Source organism: Oryctolagus cuniculus, chromosome 6, assembly GCF_964237555.1.
Source record: "Oryctolagus cuniculus chromosome 6, mOryCun1.1, whole genome shotgun sequence".
NCBI classification, from domain to species: Eukaryota; Metazoa; Chordata; class Mammalia; order Lagomorpha; family Leporidae; genus Oryctolagus; species Oryctolagus cuniculus.
Genome location: NC_091437.1, coordinates 22,011,408 through 22,031,313, shown reverse-complemented (window position 1 = coordinate 22,031,313; position 19,906 = coordinate 22,011,408). Strand labels below are relative to the sequence as shown.

The 19,906-nt window shown below is 52.6% G+C and overlaps 1 protein-coding gene across 3 annotated transcripts in view; it reads left to right on the top strand.

Moving 5' to 3' along the window:
- The window catches only part of FSTL4 (follistatin like 4), a 385,653-nt gene that overhangs the window by 8,516 nt on the left and 357,231 nt on the right, over positions 1 to 19,906 (top strand). For 2 of the 3 annotated variants that reach the window (XM_051844203.2, XM_051844201.2), the window contains exon 1: positions 14,451 to 14,892. The exons of the other annotated variant lie outside the window; for it this stretch is intronic. The gene's annotated coding sequence lies outside the window, so the exon portion shown is untranslated. Of the gene's footprint in view, positions 1 to 14,450; positions 14,893 to 19,906 lie in introns of those variants that run through there. 3 annotated transcript variants of the gene reach the window in all.

Here is a 19,906-nt window from a genome sequence, read left to right as displayed (position 1 = left end):
GACGGCCCGTTCCCCCAGGTTTATGAGGTTGTCATCAATCACACGCCTCCAGGTGGCTGTGTGGCAGGCAGGGTAATGAGAGGAGGCCACGTTGCCGGTTGGCGTGGATGTGGGCGCAGCTCTGCAGGGTGGCTAATTTCATGCATCATCAGAGTGAGACGCCTTAGCGGACAGCGTGTGGGCCAGACACACCTTGCCCCCCACCCCCGGGTGACTGCAGGCAACCCTGTCATTGCACCGTGCCTGCTGTCACTTTTTGCGTTTGCTCAGCTTAGGTGACTGGGGCCTGCGTTTTCGTGGCCATTTTTATTCTCATCCTGAAGTCAGCCCTGCCTCTCTTTCCTGGCTGCCACAGAGGCGTGGCTAGGCGAATGGGGCCTGGGGGACTTCTCCGTGTCAGGTGAGGGCGCTGCAGACTCCGTGGGAGAGATCATTCCAGAAGCGGTGAGCACACTGCTTTCCCAGGCCTGCTCCGTCCTGCGTTCGTAGCACATGGGATGGCAGATAAAAGCGTGCTTGTTCCGTGTGTTGTGGGCCCTCCTGGAGTTGGGAAGCAGAGATGACGAAGCAAGAGGAAGGCCCTGCCCTGCCACAGTGGGCTTCCTCAGATAACCCCAGGGGTGGGGCAGTCCCCCCACCTTCCCTCCCTCCCCAGGGATTCTGGCCTGCCTGGAACCTGGGGGCTTGGCTCAGAGACCTGGGTGTGCTTTGGCAGCCAGGCGACCGCAGAGGATGGGGTGAGGGTCTCCAGGAGGAGGGCCAGGGGTTTCATCTGCTGGGGGAAACCTGCCCCCTCCGTGCTCACCTGTGGAGATTCACACATCTTTGTTGTTTTTAAAGGTTTGTTTAGTTATTTGAAAGGTCAGAGAGAGAGAGGGAGAGATCTTCCACATGCTGGTTCAGGTCAAAGCCAGGAGCCTGTAACTCTGGTGTCCCACGTGGGTGGCAGGAGCCCAGGCAGTCAGCCATCACCTGCTTCCCTCCCAGGCGCATTAGCAGAGAGCTGGGTGGAAGCAGAGCATCCAGGACTAGAACCGTGCCCTGATGTGGGATGCTGGGTCACAGCCCGCAGCCTAATCCACTGCGCCACGAGGCTGGCCCCAGGCATCTTATCTGTTCACTTGGGGCTGGGGGCAGCCTGATGGGCTGGCCCAGACCTTGCCCTACACACGCAGCAGGGGTCAGGTGGAGAGCCTAGACGCCCACACTCGCTGTCACAGCCTCCCCCAGGGTGCTTCAGCCGAGACCTCAGAGGCGGTGAGACTCCCACTGAGCATGTCTGCCTTTCCCCACTGGGGTGGTGGCAGAGGAGCCTAGTGCGGATCAGGATTTTACCAGCACTGCCCCACCTCCGTGACGGAGCCACTCACCCCACCTCCGTGACGGAGCCACTCACCCCCACCTCCATGAGGGAGCCACTCACCCCACCTCCGTGACGGAGCCACTCACCCCACCTCCGTGACGGAGCCACTCACCCCCACCTCCGTGACGGAGCCACTCACCCCACCTCCGTGACGGAGCCACTCACCCCCACCTCCGTGACGGAGCCACTCACCCCCACCTCTGTGACGGAGCCACCCCCACCCCACCTCCGTGACGGAGCCACCCCCACCCCACCTCTGTGACGGAGCCACTCACCCCCACCTCTGTGACGGAGCCACTCACCCCACCTCCGTGACGGAGCCACTCACCCCCACCTCCGTGACGGAGCCACACCCACCCCACCTCTGTGACAGAGCCACTCACCCCACCTCCGTGACGGAGCCACACCCACCCCACCTCCGTGACGGAGCCACTCACCCCACCTCCGTGACGGAGCCACTCACCCCCACCTCCGTGACGGAGCCACCCCCACCCCACCTCCGTGACGGAGCCACTCACCCCACCTCCGTGACGGAGCCACCCCCACCCCACCTCTGTGACGGAGCCACCCCCACCCCACCTCCGTGACGGAGCCACTCACCCCCACCTCCGTGACGGAGCCACTCACCCCACCTCCGTGACGGAGCCACCCCCACCCCACCTCTGTGACGGAGCCACCCCCACCCCACCTCCGTGACGGAGCCACTCACCCCACCTCCGTGACGGAGCCACTCACCCCACCTCTGTGACGGAGCCACTCACCCCCACCTCCGTGACGGAGCCACACCCACCCCACCTCTGTGATGGAGCCACTCACCCCACCTCCGTGATGGAGCCACCCCCACCCCCACCTCGGTGATGGAGCCACTCTCCCTCACCCCCACCTCTGTGACAGAGCCACCCCCACCTCTGTGACGGAGCCACCCCCAACCCACCGTGGGGTCAGTGGGGGCCTGATGGGGAGATGGAGCCCCCACCTGTGTCCAGCTTTCCCACAACGTCAGTGGCAGCTGTGCCTGGGCCTGGAGTTCCGTGCCCACTTGGCAGGAACAGATGGCGCCCTCCTCCTAGCCTCCTCTTAGACCACTGTCAGAGGAAGCTGCCTAGAACAGAAAGTTTAACAAGATCCACAGTCTCAGTACATAACATTCAAAATGTCCAAGCTTCTCTCAAAAATCATTAATCACACAAACATGGGAAGATCTCGTGTAATTAAAAATATAACCAGTGGATACCCACACTGAGATGACAAAGTGGTTTGAATTATCTGATAGGATTTTAAAGCAGTCATCATAAAAATGTTTCAGTAAGCAATTACAAACTTGGTTGAAGTAAGTGAGAAATATAGAAATTTTCAATGAAGAAATAGAAGACATAAAGAAGAATGTCCTGGATTTAATGGGACTCGAGTCCCCCAGATCATGCAGATGTGCAAACTTCAGAATCTTAGTGACTCCTGGTTTGGTGTTAATGCTGATGGACTGAGGGTGGAGGCTTGGTCCACTTCATGGTATTTGAAGGTGGGGTTTTTGGGAAAGCATTGTATTAGATTAGGTGACTAGGAGGAAGCTACTGTGTGTGTGTGTGTGTGTGTGTGTGTGTGAGATGTATGGAGAGTGCTCGCTGGGTCTGTCTGCTCCCTGGCTCCTCTTGTGATTGTCCACCACTGTCTTCCAGCCTCCCTAGATGCCTGGACCAATGGGTCTGCCCAGTCTTGGCCTATGGACCTCCAAAACGTTAAACTGAAATAAACCTTCTTTCATCTTTAGTAGCTCCCCTCAGCTATTTAGTTAAAGTAACAAAAAGCTAATAGAAATAACCAAATGAAAACCTTACAGCTGAAAAGTAATTGAAATTAAAAAAACACTTAATGGTGAGCTCCATAGCCGATGGCGGGAACAGGGGAAGTGGTCAGTGAGCTTGAACAGAGAGCGGTGTATTTCCCAGTCTGAACAGAAAAGAGAAAATGGATGGGTGGTGGATGGCAGGGTTCCGGGCCCCCTGGGCCCTGTGTTAGCAGGTCCTGGAAGGAGAGCACAAGAAGGCAGGGCTGGGAAAGAATGAAAAGAAGTAATGACTAAAAACTTCCCACGTGTGGCCAAGGATTCCAGCCCTGAAGTCAAGGAAGCCAGGGGTCTCTGCAGAGGTGAATCCCAGTAAACCCACACCAAGATAAATCACAATCGCATTTCGAAACACGGAAGACAAGTTGGAAACCTTTGAACAACAAAGGAGAAATGACAGTGCATGTGGCGAGAACAGCTTGAAGGACAGAGGACTTCCCTCAACCCTGGGGCCGGCAGAAGGAGGTGGCGCAACTATGGCAGCCGAAGAGAAGCACTGTCAACCCCGCATCCTGTGTCCAGGGGAGACGTCTTTCAGGCACCGAGGGATAAATCAGACGTTACCAAGAAAGGGGAAACTACAAGACTGTGTCTCCAGCAGGGCTACCCTACAAGAGTGTTGGAAAGAAATTCTCCAAAAAGAAAGGAATCATTTGAAAAAATAACCTTGGAACATCGGGAAGAAAGTACACAGTAAGCAGAAATGTGGGTGACACAATGAAATTTCTCCTCTTGAGTTTTCCAACGATGTCTGATGTTTGAAATGAAAATTTTCAGCATGTTCTATATTGTTCTAAATATATTTAAGACAGTTTTGTTATAAACAGGAAGGTAAGAAGAGGTAATATTCCAATATTTTATTTAAATTTGTAAAACTATGCAACAAATAGTTGGCAATAAATTTTATATGTGTATATATACACACACGCATATGTATAATATATGCATGAATGTGTATAATATATTATGTAATATATATTATATAACACATATAATACTCAGAGGAACCAGAAGAAAGCAGTAAGAGGAGATAAGTTTGAAAACGTTGCAGATGAGGGCAGCAGTTACGGCAACATTTGGGATGCCTGCATCTATGTCAGCTCCTCCACTGCTGACCCGGCTTCCTGGTAATGCACACCCTGGACACACCCACCCAAGCCCTCAGGTCCTTGCCACCTGTGTCAGATACTAGGGTGGGGTGCTGGCCTCCTAACTTCAGCCTGCTCCACGGAGTGAACCATGGATGAAAGATCAATCGACTTTCTTCCTCTCCCTCTCCCTCTCTCTCCTTTTCAGAGAAATAAATAGATGAATAAGTAAATAAAAGTGAAAAAACACAGCACAGATAAGTCTGAATGGAATTCTAAAATAAGTGTGACAACAGAACTGCACAAAATTCAGAGAAGAGAGAAATGAAAAAAATGGAGATAACAAATAGAAAGCTAAAAAAGTCAGTGTAACCATTAACATGTCAATTAAATGTAAATAGTCTAAATAAACTAATTAAAAGACAGATTTTCAGAATAAATTTTAAAACAAGACCCTACAATATACTTGTATCAGAAATGAACTTCAAATACAACAATATAGGTAGGTTGATGTGAAAATATGAAAACATTATTGAAAAGAATCCAGAGTAGATATTTGAGAAGCAGGATAACGTAGACTTCAGAGCAAAGGAATTGCCAGAGAGAGTCTTATATAATGATAAATGTGTCAGCCCACAAAGAAGTCTAGTAATCTCAGTTATGTATGCACTACACAACAGAACTGCAAAATACATAAGCTGAGACTGAGAGAACTGGAGGAAGAAGCGGGCCATTCCAGTTGGAGGTTTCGGTATGCCTCTCTTAACAGTGGATGGAACAACTAGAGAGACATCGGCAGTGGCAGGAAGAAGCAGCCCCCTCAACCCACAGAGAACACCTCACCCGGGAACAGCTCGTACACAGGGTGCACAGAGCCAACACCAAAGCAGGTCGCTGTCTGGACCGTAAGAAAAACCCCAGTGACTTAGAAAGAATTTAAATCATTCAATGTGTGTCCCTCAACCACACTGGAATCAAACTAGAAGTCCATAGCAAAGATAAGAGGAAAATATCCAAGCACTTGGAAATAAAACAACAGACTTCTGAATAATATTTAGGTCAAAGAAGGAGGGTCACAAGAAATTTAAAAAGCATGTTAAGCTGAGTAAAAATGAAAAGAAAGCATATTAAAATCTGTGGGGTGTAATTGAATCAGGGCTTAGAGGGGAATTTATAGCTCTACCACATACCTTAGAAAAGAGAAAAAGTCTTACATTATCTAAGCTCACAAATCATTAGCCTACAAGAAGAACAGCAAAATATGCAAAGCAAGAAGGAAGGAAATCATGAAGAAAAGTTCATGACTTTAAATTAAAATGGAGAAAATTAAAAGACAAGGAGATGGTTCTTGGAAAAAGATCAATGAAACTGATAAACCTCTAGCAAGAATGACAAAGAAGGCTGAAGTCACAAGTTGTCCATGTCAGGTGTGTAATGAGTTATCACTACAGACCCTGCAGACATCAGGTGGAGAACAAGGTAATAGTAACGACAGCTCTGCACAGATACGATCAGCTCCCCCAGTAGTACATACATAATTTAAATAGTCCTGCAACTATTAAGGACATTGAATTAATAATTAAGAATGTCATCAAAAGGAAATATGTATCTCAATTGATTTCTCTGGAGAAATGTATCAAATCTTTAAGGAATTAATACCAATTCTCCACAGTCTCTTCCAGAAAAGGGAACAGGGACCATGTCCTGTTCACTGCACAAAGCTGGTATTACCCTGATACCCAAACCAGATGTTCTTCCTGAGTAAAAATTCTTAACAAATTATTGTCAGAGAATTCAGCAAAATATAATAAGAATGATGTAACGTGAGGAATAAATAAAAAAAAAACTGACAAACAGCTGGTCATAGAAACAAAAACCAAAATAAATGCAGAGATTTGCTCAACATAATGTCCATTCTCCCCAAACTGATATACAGGTTTAACATAACTGTTACTAAAATCAAAGCAGAGTATTTTTGTAGGTGCAGACAAGATCATTGTAAATTTTATGTGGAGGAGGGCAGTGGGTTAGGCTGCTACTTGGAATGCCAACATCCCATATCGGAGCATAGATTTGATTTTGGCCACTCTGCCTCTGATCCATCTCCCTGTGAATGTGCCTGGGAAGGCAGCAGCAGATGGTCCAAGTCCTTGGGCCCCTGCCACCCATGTGGGCTCCTGACTTCAGGATGGAGTTCCAAGCCCCTGGCTTCGGGTTGGACCAGCTCTGGCATTTGGAGATATTTGGGCAATGAAGGAATGGATAGAAGATCTCTTTCTCACTTTGCCCTTCACATAAATAAGTGAATCTTTGAAAATACTAAACAGTTAAATAAAAAAGCTCCATAACCCAATTAGAAAGCGGCTAAAAGAGAAGGAAACCTGTTTCACCAAAGAAGATGCACAGATGACAAATTCCAGAGGAAACCATGCTGAACATCTCAGCTGTTAGGGAGATGCATGCTAAAGCCACAGCCAGACATCACCGCATACTTATCAGAAAGGCTGAAATGAAAAACAGTGACATGGGGTGAGTGCTGTAGTGCAGTGGGTTAAGCCGCCACTTCGATGCCCACATCCCATATCATGGTGCTGGGTTCAAGTCCTGGCTACTCTAGGTTTCTGATCCACCTTCCTGTCAGTGCACCTGGGAGGCAACAGATGCTAGCCCAGGTGCTTGGGTTCCTCTGTAGGAGATGTGAATGGAGCTCCTGGTTCCTGGCTTTGGTCTAGCCCAGGTCTGGGGGTTGTTGGCATTTGGAGAGTGAACCAGTGGGTGGAAGATCTCTCTCTCTATCTCTCTCTCTTTGTGTCTGTTTCTCTACCCTTCAAATAAATAAAAATTGACATTTTAAAAAATGGCAGCACAAAATTGGGCAATATGCAGAGAAATGGAAGCAGCCGGACATTGCTGGTGGGAACGTCAAACGTGTGGTAGAAACAATCTTCTGCAAGCCTGCAGCTGCACCCGTGGGCATTTATCCCAGAGAAACAAAAACTCCTGTTCATACGAAAACCTGTGCGCACATGTTTACAGTAACGTTATTCATAGTAGCCAGAAAAATGAAAACAGCCTGGGTGGTTAACCAAATGTGGTCTTTCCATCCTGCGGAATACTACTCAGTCCTACAAGAGAGCAAACCCTGATGCGTAAAACCCCTGGGAGCTAGCTCTGGGTGACCGTACTGTGTGCAAAAAAGTCCATTCTCGAAAGGTTACACATTGCATGGCTCCTGTTATAGGACATTCTGGAAATGACGAGGAATTCTAGAAATAAGACAAGATCAGCAGTTGCTAGGGTTTAGGGAAGAGGTGAGTGTGGCCATGGAAGGGCCCAGGAGGGAGAGTTCTGTGTCTGGACAGGCTCAGTGGCCTGGCTGTGACACTGTGCCATGCGTGGGACGTCACCACTGGAGGAGGCTGGGAGAAGGGCACACAGGGCCCTTTGGCTTTATGTCTTATAATTGCTTATGAATCTGTAATTATTTCAAATAAAGCGCTTAATCAGAAAATCAGTAGGTGATGTTATTAGACTTGTTTCCTCTTGTCATCGAAGACCGAGAGACTGTTGGTGAATGACAGAGTGTGCGGTGCTTGGGGGAGGTCAGCCGAGGACACGCCTGGCTCCTGTCCCCGCTTCATCTCTTGGCTGAACAGCAGTGACTTAGGGGATGCCTGAGGCTGTTGAAGTTTTTAATTGTTTGTCTTCTCAGCCATATATGTTTGGTTTGTGCCCGTAATAGACTGTGTTTAAAGACTAGAAACATAAGGAACCCAGTGATGAAATACAAGATAATTAGGAGCAAAAAATGGTAAGTCTATAATTCTGCTTCAAAATTACCTTCCCCAATCTGCAAATTGCATTCATCTGATAAAATCCTTCTATAGAACATCAAGATGTCTTTCGTACTTCAAAAACAGTGTTAAAAAGAGAAAATAGGGCGATAATTATATCCAGTTTGGCTTTCCATTTGTCGAGAATAAAGGCTCCAGCCACACCTCTGTTATTTGCAGAGGCCTTGCCAATAGTGGCCTGAAATCTCCGTCCTGTAATGTTTAAGGAAAACATTGATATGTAAAAATGAAACAGCAGTGTTTTTAAGCATAAAATTCCAGAATTCCACACATCATTTTCTGGGAGACAGTTTTGCCATACTTGATCCTGTCTCAAGGAGTTAACGTTCAGATACTTTTTAGTATATATTCAGTTCCCAAACTAGATATCACTTATCATTTTAAGTATGTCTTTCAGGAAATTAGGCTTGCTTTCATATGACACAATAAAAATTAACTATTATGTATGTGTTGTCAAAGGACTCAAAATGAAGCTTGTCAGTATCGGCTGTATATTAGAAATATTGTTAATGATGGCATCAAAGCAAACTTTAGAAAGACAATATTTAACATGGTTCTCTGAAATAATTTGCTTAAAATTGCAAATCACTCCTCGTCACACGCTACACCAAAATGGCAAAACTATTTTAAACTGTTTTGAGGAGGGTTGTAGTGAAAGGCATTTGCAAGTCACATATGGCTGGCAATGTGGACGTGTGTGCACGCATCTGTCAGCCTCAAAGCGTCCTGTTCTTGTCACTTGCGATGTGCCGCGGTCTTTTGTCTCCAGAGCAGTAAGGAATGGAGGGTGCTGGCTAACTTCACAGGCTGCCATCCAAGGAGCGACCAGGCCCGACCTGCACAGCTCCCGAGACCAGCCGAGATGGGGCGCGTCCGGGGCGGAGTGGCCGTGGACTGCTTGTGCTCCCTCACGGGAGACTGCCGTCCGTCTGAGCGCCTGTGGCAGTGGAGACCTTACTCTTGGACTAGCGTGGAGATCTTGGCAGAAGAAGCCGAGATGATGTCAGTGTTCCTCGTGCCCGCCTCCTGTGCTCTGTCTGCAGCCAGTCTTAACAATGCGGCAGGCTTTTATTGACATGTTGGCTTCTTGCTTGTTGGGTGTGTTTTCCACTTTCAGTAAAGGAAAGCCCTAAGGCAGCTGACTTATGTAGGAAGGGAAATTGAGATCTCCAGCTACAGGAGCTGCTGAGTTGGTCATTTCGGCAGCTCCTCAGGGCCTGGTTCTTCCCCTTGCCTGTCCGTCCTACCCCTGTGGAACAGCTCGGCCGCTCTGAGGGCCACACATAGGTGGCCGTGGGTCTCGTGGTTCCCTGTGATTACTGACAGAACCAAGAGGGCAGAGATGACTTCCCCTTCTCCCTGAGCCTCTCTTCATCTCCTCTGCTGGCCTCTCCCCTCTCCTTGGCCAGAACTGGCTCTCCTGCTCACTTCTTGGCTTGGGGCTCCATGATGGCTGAGTCCATTTTGGAGCTTAGACGCCTGAAAGGAATTGACATTCGGTAGGCAGAGAAGAGGAGGGCGATCTGTCTGCGTGGTCTTCAGGACTGCACGTGTGGTTTTGATCTGATACGGCAGGAGTTCCGGTGAGGACGATGAAGTGAACACACAGATAGGTTCAGAATGTCAGATCCCCAGGCACCTGTCTGCAGGACATGCATGCAGAGGTAGGCACTGGCTGCCTGGCCCACGTGCACCCTGGGTAACGGGTACCAAATCGCATGGTGATTACGAGGTCGGGCGCTGAGTGGAATCGTAGCTTTGCCGTTTGCCAGCCAATTTGCCTTAGATAAGCCATATAACTTCTTCAGCTTAATTCATAAGATGGGATCTTACAGAGCCGTGAGGACGGCATGAGTCAGGACCCAGCGAGTGCTAGGACTGGTGCCCCACACGTGGGTGGCAATCAGCACACATCAGGCGCTGGTTTGATGGCAGGGATGATGATAATCGCTCAGACGTGACTTGGGGCCTCTGAACAGCTGAACGGCTGGTCTTCCCCGCCCTCTGCCTGCTCTCACTCTTGCCGCTGGGCCCTCTCCCTTCTACTTGGCCTGATTTCCACGAAGCAGCCAGAGTGATCTGTTGAAAACATACAGCAGATCATGTTATTCTCCTGTTTGGACCCCGGGGGCTCCCGTTACACGTAAAATCAGATCTCAAGTCCACACTTAGAGCAGCCTCCAGGGCCCAGCGGGACCTGAGGCTTGCTCACCCTTCTACCTTCTGCAACCATCTGCCTGCTCTTCCATGTAGCCCCATTGGCCCGGTTCACACCCAGCCAGTTCCTCCACCATGTTCTTTGTGCCCGAACACTCTTCCCACTACATCTGCCTCAGAGAGACCTCTGTCATCTGCTGTCTTGAAACCAGCCACCCCTCTGATCTCCAGGTGTCTCGCAGCCTGGATTCTCTAGAAGACAGAGGACAGGGGAAAGCGCGCATGTTCTGGCTTGTACTTTGTGGAGCAGGAGTGCAGGCCAGGGAAGTCGGGGCAGGGAGGGACAAGCACACTGGCAGAGCAGGCTGCAGTCCTGTCGCAAGCATAGCTGCGTGTTGGGTCTCCAAGGAGATGCAGAGAGGACACGGGGCAGGGGCACTGCGCCCCAGGTCAGAGCATCCAGGACTTGGTCAGCTGGCAGCCTCCTGCACCCCATCTCCCACTGGCCCAAGTCCCACTGGCTCTTGGGGCGTGAACTCCCCCACACATGCCCAGGAGGCAGGGCACACAGGTGTCAGCTGGTGTCATGGGGATTCCTTCTTGGTCTGTGTTAGTGGCAACAGCATCCAAGGGGGCTTGGCTCTGAGACTGCTCAACAGCCTGGAACAGTTGATAGGGCTGCTCTGGCCAGGAAGCAGGGCAGGTGGTCAAGGCCCCAGGCAGGGGTGGGGGCACAGGCCTGGGGAGTTCCGTGAGCTGAGTCTAGTACCGGCTGCTCGTCCGCGTCTTGCATGGCTGTCTTTGTAGCACTCAAGAAGGTCCACCATGATTTTGTATATTTGTGTGAATGGAACACAGGCCAGGGGTCTTCAGAAAAGTGCGTGGCAAATCCATGCTCTGAAGGAACTATGTGTGGATTTCACAGTGGTTTTGCATCAAAATAGACTTGTCTCTGGATGCCTTTTCTCCATGCACATTTTGAAGTACCCTCATTTCCCAAGAAAGCAAGCTCCCTGCACAAAGAGCTCACCTCTCTGGGTGATCCCTCTTCAAGATCGCCATGCTACGTACATGACACGGAGTGCTTTGTCATGATGGTCTGTGTACCGAGGAGGCAGCCCTCCTTTGGCTGCCCTACTGTGGGCTCCTATCCTTTCTGCTCAAGAATATGTGATTCTCTGTGACCTGGAAGCAGATCCTTAGCATCCCCAAATGCTGCACTGTGGGTGTGGAAATCTTGGCTCAGCTGGGCTTTCTTTCTGCCTGCTATGGAGGTAGCCCCTGGAGGCTGCTGGGACTGTGGTCTCCGGGACAATGCCAAGGTGAGGGTGTATGTTCATCTCCCTCCCTGCCACCATCCACGACTGGATCCATCCCTGGATCTGCTCATTTGTCCTGACTTCCGCATTCCAATTCCTGCTCCAAACCTCTTTCTCACTACCTTGAAAATGCTCCGCACTCACACTTACCTCTTGAATGAATACTTTACTTACCTGCAGGCTCACTGCTTTTCTCCATAAATCCAAGTGGAAAACAATTATTTCTGAGTGTGGTTTTACAGTGTTAAGCTTCGCTTATGAGATTCACGATCTAATGTTTTGTGTAAACCATATGTACAGTCATTCTAGGATTCCCTTAACGTCTTGGGTCCATCAGTAATCATTGAAAAAGCTGGCATTAGTATTAGACCGAGGGGCACACCTGAGAGGCAGAAACAAGAGCCAGAAGGACGGGACTGATTCCAGCTCACTGGGCTCACCAGGTGTAGAGACCAGCGATGGGTCCAGCCCTTACGCTGTCCAGCCAGGACTCCCCTAAGCCAAGGCAGCATCTTCGGTGCACTGCACGGTTTTCTTTGAAGACCTACACAGACATTCTGGGGACAGAGAGCACAATGTTAGGTTATATCCGGCAAGGAAGCTTTTCCTGCCTTTTCTTGTCTTCCCACATGACTTTCTCGTCTGATATGAAGGGAATTCAAAAATTCGTTGAAAAATGGAAATAACAGTTGATTATTTGGGTGCAAAAAATTCAGGTCCATGCGAGTTGTTTGCTTTTTCTGTGATCTTTTGAAGAGTCTTTGTATTCCCGGGCACGGTCTGACGAGGCCAGTGAGGGTCTCCCTGGAAAAACCTGAGCCCCAACCAGTGATGGGGACACTGTGGGTGGAATCTGGAGGATGTGCCTGGTTGGCTTCTGGCCCCGTAGCCCTGGGCTATTTCTGGTACCCGGATGTGTGCAACTACAATCAGAAATGACATTTTTCATCACATGGTTGTGTTTTTGATGAATAGAAATAGAAAGAGAGGTTTAAATCTGGAAAAGTGGGAAGTTGAGACTTGCTCGTCTTGTAAAAGTATGTTCACAAGCTCCTGTTGTGTGTTTCTCTGAGTCTGTCTGGCTGATCCAGGCACCAACAATTTAGAGTGAGGCTGGGGGCAGCGATCTGAACCTAGCATCCCTTTCAGCACCCTCATTCCAAATGCACTGCATTGTGTGAAATTTGAAAATGTTTTTCTAAGAATCCTAAGAACCAGCATGCTGGCAAGTCCTGAAACAAGTTTCAGGAAGATCCTGAAGTTCCCCCTGTGAAACCCAGCCTGCTCTTCAGCGGGGCTGCACTATGAAGCCAACAGTTGCCTGGGAAGGCAATGGGGCTGAGCGGCTCCAGCAGGTGTCACGGTCTCCTGATGCCATGTTCTGGAGGCTTGTTTCACTTCGTCATTCACACGTCACCTTTTTATTCCAACGTGACTTTTAATTCAGTAGCTCACTCCAGATGTCAGCCTCATCTCTAAGGGGTGCTCCATGCATCTGGTTAGCAGCAATCACATTCGCCCTCGTTGGGAAGCTTGACGAAGTCTGGTGCCTGTTCTCTGCCTTAAACACACCTCTTTCTGATCCTGGTCAGCACACAGACCCCGACTTACATATGACCTTGAGTTATCAAAAAAACCAATTAAGCCCACACACCAGAGCCTTGCTTTTGCCATGGAATAAGGCCAGTAGGTTGACTCAGGGACTTTGTGCTGAGCTGAGAACAGAAATCTGCTGTTCCAAATGCCTCTGGGAGCAGAGCTGAACCCAGCCCCCAGCGGTGGGTAGGGGGCTCCACTTGACTACAGGCATGCAGTAACATTCCAGGGGGAGGCCCAGCACACCCCCAACTTCCCTGCCCAGCCTCTCTTCTCTGTTTCCTGGGAGGGAAAGCGCCTGCTTCCCCAGCGCAGCTGCAGAGGATCCGGCCTGCTGCAGCCTGCGAGGCGCAGTCCTGGGCGGCCACATCTGGGAGAGCACGCGGCAGGCACTCTGAGGATGGGCTGGCCTCTGCCCTTCCGAGCACAAGTCGTGGTTTGCACTTGGGACGTCAGCCCTCGTGGACAGACAGGGAAACTGGCGCGTGTGGCAGAGCTCTGAGGGATGCACAGCCGGATCCCGGCAAGCAGCCAAGCCGAAGGAGACCTGCTGACCCTCCGTGCCCGTCTGCGTTGTCTTCCTGCTGTTTTCCTAATCTCATCCTCGGAAATCTCTGCTGTCGCCTCCTCCAGGCCAGGGGAGCTCACAAAGGTCTGGAGTGGCCCCCCGCAGCAGGGAGGTCACCTGGGACCCACAGAGCAGCAGGCGGGCCGTCAGTTCCTGCCCGCTGGCCTGGCCAGGGCCTGCCTTCTGGGTGTGAGGCCACGCCAAGGCTGCAGCACCAGCACCCAGAGAGCCAGAGCTGTCCTGGAGGTGTTTCCAGCACTCAGTCCGGGGATGAGATTGTGGGCGGCAGCCAGCGCAGGCATGCCCTATGTTACCGAACAGAGGGGACCTTGGCCCCAGCTCTGTCAGGCCAGGCAAATGCCGCCTGGCAGCTGTCCTCTATCGCAGGATCTGCTCAGATTCTGTGGCTAGGGGAGCGCTGATTGAGAACTAAAACTTTGCTCTTTCTCAGGCTGTTGGCTCTCTACTGAGGGGACTGTGCCCCAGTGCCTCCGGAGATAGCTCAGGCCATAGCCCGGGCCCTGGCCCCGGATTGAGAGGAATTGCGCACCTGGAGAGCACAGCCTTGGGGGCCGGCCTGGGAAGGAGCCTGGAGGGGGAGGCAGAGAGGAAGGGGGGGGGTCGCGGGAGGGGAGACGCGGGTGCTGCAGCGGAGCTCACGCGAGTCCAGGGTCGAAAACGGCCCTGATCCTCTCCCCGAGGCCGGCCGGAGGTGGCCCCAGCGCGCCCAGAGTCCTGGAGCCCCGCGTGCGCGCCCGGCCGCTCCGCGTACCTGCCGCGGGCGCCGCACGGATCTGACCCGCAGGCGGGCGGGCGGCGCGCACAGGTGGCGGCGATTGGGCAGGCGGGGCCGGGAGGGTGACGTCACGGGCTCCGGTCCCGGCGGCTGAAATAGGGCAGCGGCGGCGGCGGTGGCACAGCAGCGGGCAGCGGCGGCGCAGGCAGCCGGAGCCTCGGCAGCTTCCCGCGCGCCTGGGACACGCCGACAGCCCGCCGGACAGACCGAAGGACGCGGGGCCGGGTTGCCGCCGTCTCCGCGGGGCGCTTCCTCCCGCACGCTTGAGTCCGGCCACCTGGTCTTCTCAGCGGCCCGGGCCGCCTCAGGTGAGCGGGCGCAGCTCGGGAGCGGGCGCGGGGAGGGAGCCGAGCCGCCGCCGCCGCCAGCGCGTCCCGCGGCGCTCCGCCGGGGTCCCGCTGCCCGCAGCTCCGCGTCTCGCTGCAGGGCCCGGCGCGGGCGCTCGCTTGCCCGCCCTCACTACCCGTGGCGGGAGTGCCAAGTTTGCCAGGCGCGGGACCACAGGGCCGGGGCTCGGCACGACTCCCCCGGCCGGGGCTCGGACTCGAGGTAGAGGCTGAGGCGCCGTGGTTCGTGGCTGAGGTCTGCGGCGGGGACCGGAGTGATCCCGCAGGCGCGCGGGGTGCCACGCAGAACCGCTCGGGCCGAGCCCGCGGCTCGTGCCCGCCTCGGAGACCCCACAGGATCCTCTCTTGGGCTCCTTATCCCTAGCGGCGTCAGCGGAGCCAGGGGAACGAAGGCACCCGGGCTCGGACCCATGCCCTTGGCTGCGGGTTGGGGCGCGAGGCGGGCGTCCTGGGCACCTGCTGTCCCCGGCTTTGCGGGGAAACTTGCGTCTCCTTGCTGCAGCCCGAAGGGCGCGCTGCGCCTCGCCGGGCCCTGGCTAGGGAGGCTGGCCGCGGAGGAGGCTGGAGGGGAGAGAATCCGGGCGCAAGGCGGACCCAGGCAGCCCGCGGCCCTCTTTCTGCTGGCCAGGGTCACCCCCCGGGGAGTCTCGGCGGAGCTCTGTGCTCCGGGGACGGTCGGGCTGAGGCTCGGTCCAAAGAGAGCTTGGGCTGTGGGTGGTCTCCGCCCCGCTGTGCGCCCGCAGAAGGAAGATAGCCGTTCCAAGTTTTGGGGGTACCCGGACATCGCGGGCAGGGCACTCCGCCGCGGGCGCGTGTCGCCTGCAGTTTAGGGACAAGCTGACCCGCTGACGCGACAGTGCCCCTCGCAGGTTCCCCGGGCCCTGCCACCTGAGGACTTCGGAGCTCCCAGTGTCGAGGGAGCCGAGGCCCGCGGGAAGCGGACGGTGGCTGGCAGGTGCTAGTCCGGGCGAGCGTCCCGCGCAGCGCGTCGCCTCCCGCACGTTCCCGGAGCCCAGCCGCCGCGCTGAGCGGTCCCGGGCGCTGTGCAGCCCACTTCGCTCCCGGCGCCAGCCCCGTGCTGCGGGCCCCGCGCTCCCCTCTAGGTGTCGCTTCCGCCGAGCTTTCTCGCGGCGGGAGAACAGCGCCCGCGCCTGCCGGCTGCTGGCCAGAGCGCCCCAGGGCCCGGCGTGCACGCGTCCGCTGGCGGTCTGCGGGCCAGGATTTTAGCGGGAAGTGGCGAGGTCACGGCCCACGGCACGATCGGTGCGGGGTGCGGGGGTGAGGTGGCGGGCGCGACTTGGCTCCAAGGTTCCGAGCTGTTTAAGGCTGGTTTAGAGGAAGTAAGAGGTGGTCTTTGATGGCATCTTCTCCGTCCCGCGGTGGACCAGTTTCCCCAGGGCAAGCCCAGGGCCTGGTGGGGCTGGGGGTGAGGAGGGGTTCCCGGGGAAGCCCTGGTCAGGGGAGTGGCAGTGTGGTTTCCATGACACCGGCCCCAGGGCCCCACGCGGGGGGTGATGGCGGGCAGGCCGGGTCTGCTTCCTGTCTGCCTGCAAGTGTTGTGTTCGCTTGTCCCTGACCACTCCCGCCACAGCTGGGGGCAGGTGGGCTTTCTTTCTCCCACCTGGGAATAAAGACCTCACTGTCTCCCAAGCCTTGGGACTGGGCTGCAGGTCACGGAAGAAACCAGACTGCTTGGGTGTCTGTATTAAGGTGGAAGCTACCCCAGCGCCTTTCCTTTTAGAATTCTGTGGTCCCCCTTCAGTTTGTGGGTTCTTGAAAGGCTCTTTCTCTTATCTTCCGTAGGGCTGCAGGGAGAACTGGAGCCAGTGTGTGGGGGGGTCGGGTCTCCTGCCTCCTGCCCACCTTCCATCCGTTCAGGATTCCACTGAGAGCTGCAGGAGTTCTGATTTTTTTTAAGGGACCTCATGTGATTTTTTTGTTTGATTTAACACAATTTCAGAGACTGGTGTTGAACAGTCAAGATAAAAAAAAAACAACTCGTTGAACAGTCAAGATAAAAAAAAAAAAAACTCCCTTAATTCCTAACTTGTGTTTTTGGGTATTCTAGCAAAACCCGCCTTCTTGTCTTGCTTGTGTGCGGGTGGGCGGATGTTCCTGCTTTGATGAAATGGCATCTTGTTTCAAGAGCACTTGTTTCATTGTGTTCCTTCACGCGTGGCACAAGGCAGGAGATGCCTGCTGACACAGAACCCGGTGCTTAAGAGCTATAACCTCAAGGTGGCACGGCAAGGGTTAGGGAAGTCACACGTGGGCGTGTGAACATGGCACTAGAATAACTCTCACTTATTAAACAGAAATACAGAGTAGATCACTAATAGAAATTGACATCGAACTTCCTTGCGGTTTCTCCCAAGATTAGACTGAAATGCTTCCACGCTTAACTTCCCTGGGTTTGTGTTTTTGGAACTGGCTTGGGAAATTTGAACCCTTTTCTTTGTTCCTAGAGCATTCCCAAATCAAGAGCAGGGTCTGAGGCTTTGTGAAGGAGTTACCTGGCTGACAGCCTCAGGGTCCAGGTTGGGGCTGATTGGCTGCTTCCCTCTTAACCTTGGGCAGCCACGTGGAGGAGGGCTCTGTGCAGGGCCTGCCGTGCACGGGGCAGCACACCTGCAGCAATCCACTAGGGCTGAGACTTTTCTTGAAAAGAAGGGTGGAAATGCAGCCACCTCAGGGTCGCTCATCTTACTGCTGTCCCCTTCGAGGCTCCTGGTTTGCTCAGTTCTTCCAAAGAGTCTTTGAACTTCTGGTCCTGTTCTCCGTAAGAGGAGCCATCTCCATGTGGTTTACTAGCTGTTGTGGCGAAGTTGCTGTGCTCTCCGAGAGACCCAGAGAGAAAACAGGGGCAACATTGTCCCCAAAGCTCTCCAGGCTAGAATTTCTACTCCTGCCCACAGGCCTGGAACAACAAACAGAGGTTTGTGTTAAACTCCTTGCCTCTGACCGTGCTCGGTAGGCAAGCTGGTGTGCGTGCTCTGCGTGGTGCAGATTTTGGAATATTAACACCTTTAGCTCCTGAGCAATTTGCATTCCTACATCACACATTTCCAACTTTCTTTGAAAAACAAGGCCGTGTGTAGAATGCTACATCACACTAATTTGTAGTCTATGATTTTAAGTATAAATAAAAAGTACAGATGTCAGCTGATTTTGTAACACCCGAAAATCTTGTGGGTTTCATGAAGAGGGTGGGCAATCTGCTGGGGGCTCCACCAGCGCTGACAAAAGCCATAGTGCTCAATAGACAATGTCGACTGACACGGTGTGTGCACGTTCGCAGCCATGTAAGAAACCAAACCTTGCCTACGGCAGGAGGCTAGGATTTTAGTCCGGGTCTGGCTGTTGCCGTGGCCTCAAACCGTAAATGAATTTCTGCACCTGAGCTGCACCTGATCCTGCTGACTCAGGTGGGAACCACAGAGGCAGCAGGCAAAGCCCCCACTCTTTAAGATGATCGGTTGTGAACATCAAAGGTTGCACCTGGAGTCCTTGGGAGGAAAAGGTGGTCCTGGGTGGATCTGTGACGGCTTAGGATTTAGTGAGAGTTGTATGATGCTTCTAAACCTAAACTGATCTCAAAGGGAGCTCTAGGGTGGAAGCGGTTTGCGCTTTCCCTGACGGCAGCCCCTCTCCCCAGCTTGGTGGTGGAAGAGCCCTCTCCTCCCCTCCATCCAAAAGCAATTTGAACTTGAGACGTCTGGGTGTGTTAATGGACTCGCTCCCCCAGGTGTCTGTTGCTGCACAGTTGCCTGGGCCCCACCCTGGGCTGCCGTTTCAGAGCATGAGCAGCTCGACTCATACCCCCTGCTCTGTGTCTTGGCCTTGGTTGGTTGGGGTCACCAGTGAAGAAGGGCAGGTCCTGGAGGTTTTCAGAGAAAAGGAGAGACTCTGGTCCCCAGGGGCCCCCCATTCTATGACAAATAACTGTTTAGCAAAATGAAACGCTGCTAAGTGTTGAGAAGAAACGCAAGATGCGGATTAAGTGTGTAGACCCGGGGGTCTCCTGCCTCGCTGGGAATCGCAGCTCTGCCATTCATTTGCCACGTGCCTTTGACAGGTGCTTAACCTCTCTATGACTCTGTTGCCTCTGCCATCTGACTAGGAGTAGTCATTGCCCTCTGCAAGGAGTAGAAGCACGAGGATTAGGAGATAATGCCTGTAAAGCATTTAGAATAGTAGCTTGACACCTAGCAATCACTGTGGAAGTGCGAACCTGCTAGTCTCTACTTGGTTATTAGACAGATCATCAAAATTGATTTACACCCAGTATTAATTCTTTTATTATGAACCATGCTGTCATAAAACTTGAGATGTCAATTTTTAGGATACTGCTAGAGATGTCAAGAGTTGTCAATCACTCTAACAGTAGAAGGACATAAAGAATGGATTTTATTTGGGTGTTTTGCCGTTAATAACAGAACACCATATGTAACTGGTCTTCCATTAGTAGGCAGATTGAAAATGGAATGCACAGTTTTGTATCTTGTCTATTTCCTAACTCCAGGAGTTGGCATCTGTACGTTGCTTGGAATGGATTTTGGTTGTCTGGCTGTTTTTAGTTTATTTGGGTGAGGAGGCTTGAAAAACAAGAGGAACAGACTTCACTGTTAGTGTTTTTGCCTTGAGCAATGTTTGGTACTGGATACGCAGGAAAAATGAAAAGGGGTAGGAAGCAGTATCTTTCTGGCTCTAGCTTCAATGGCCATGGCTGTTTTGTTTCTAATTTGAGAGGCAGAGGGACAGAGAGGGAGAGAGGCGGAGAGTGCTTCTACCCATTGGTTCACTCCCCAGTGAGCTAATTCACCTGCTGAAGGTGGGAGCCAGGAACTCAATCCAGGTCTCCCACATGGGTGATAGGAGCTCAGTTCCTGGTGCACCATACTGCCTGCCAGGCTCTGTATTAGCAGGAGCTGGGGCCGGGAGTCAAACCCCGGCCCTGACAGGGGATGCAGGAGTC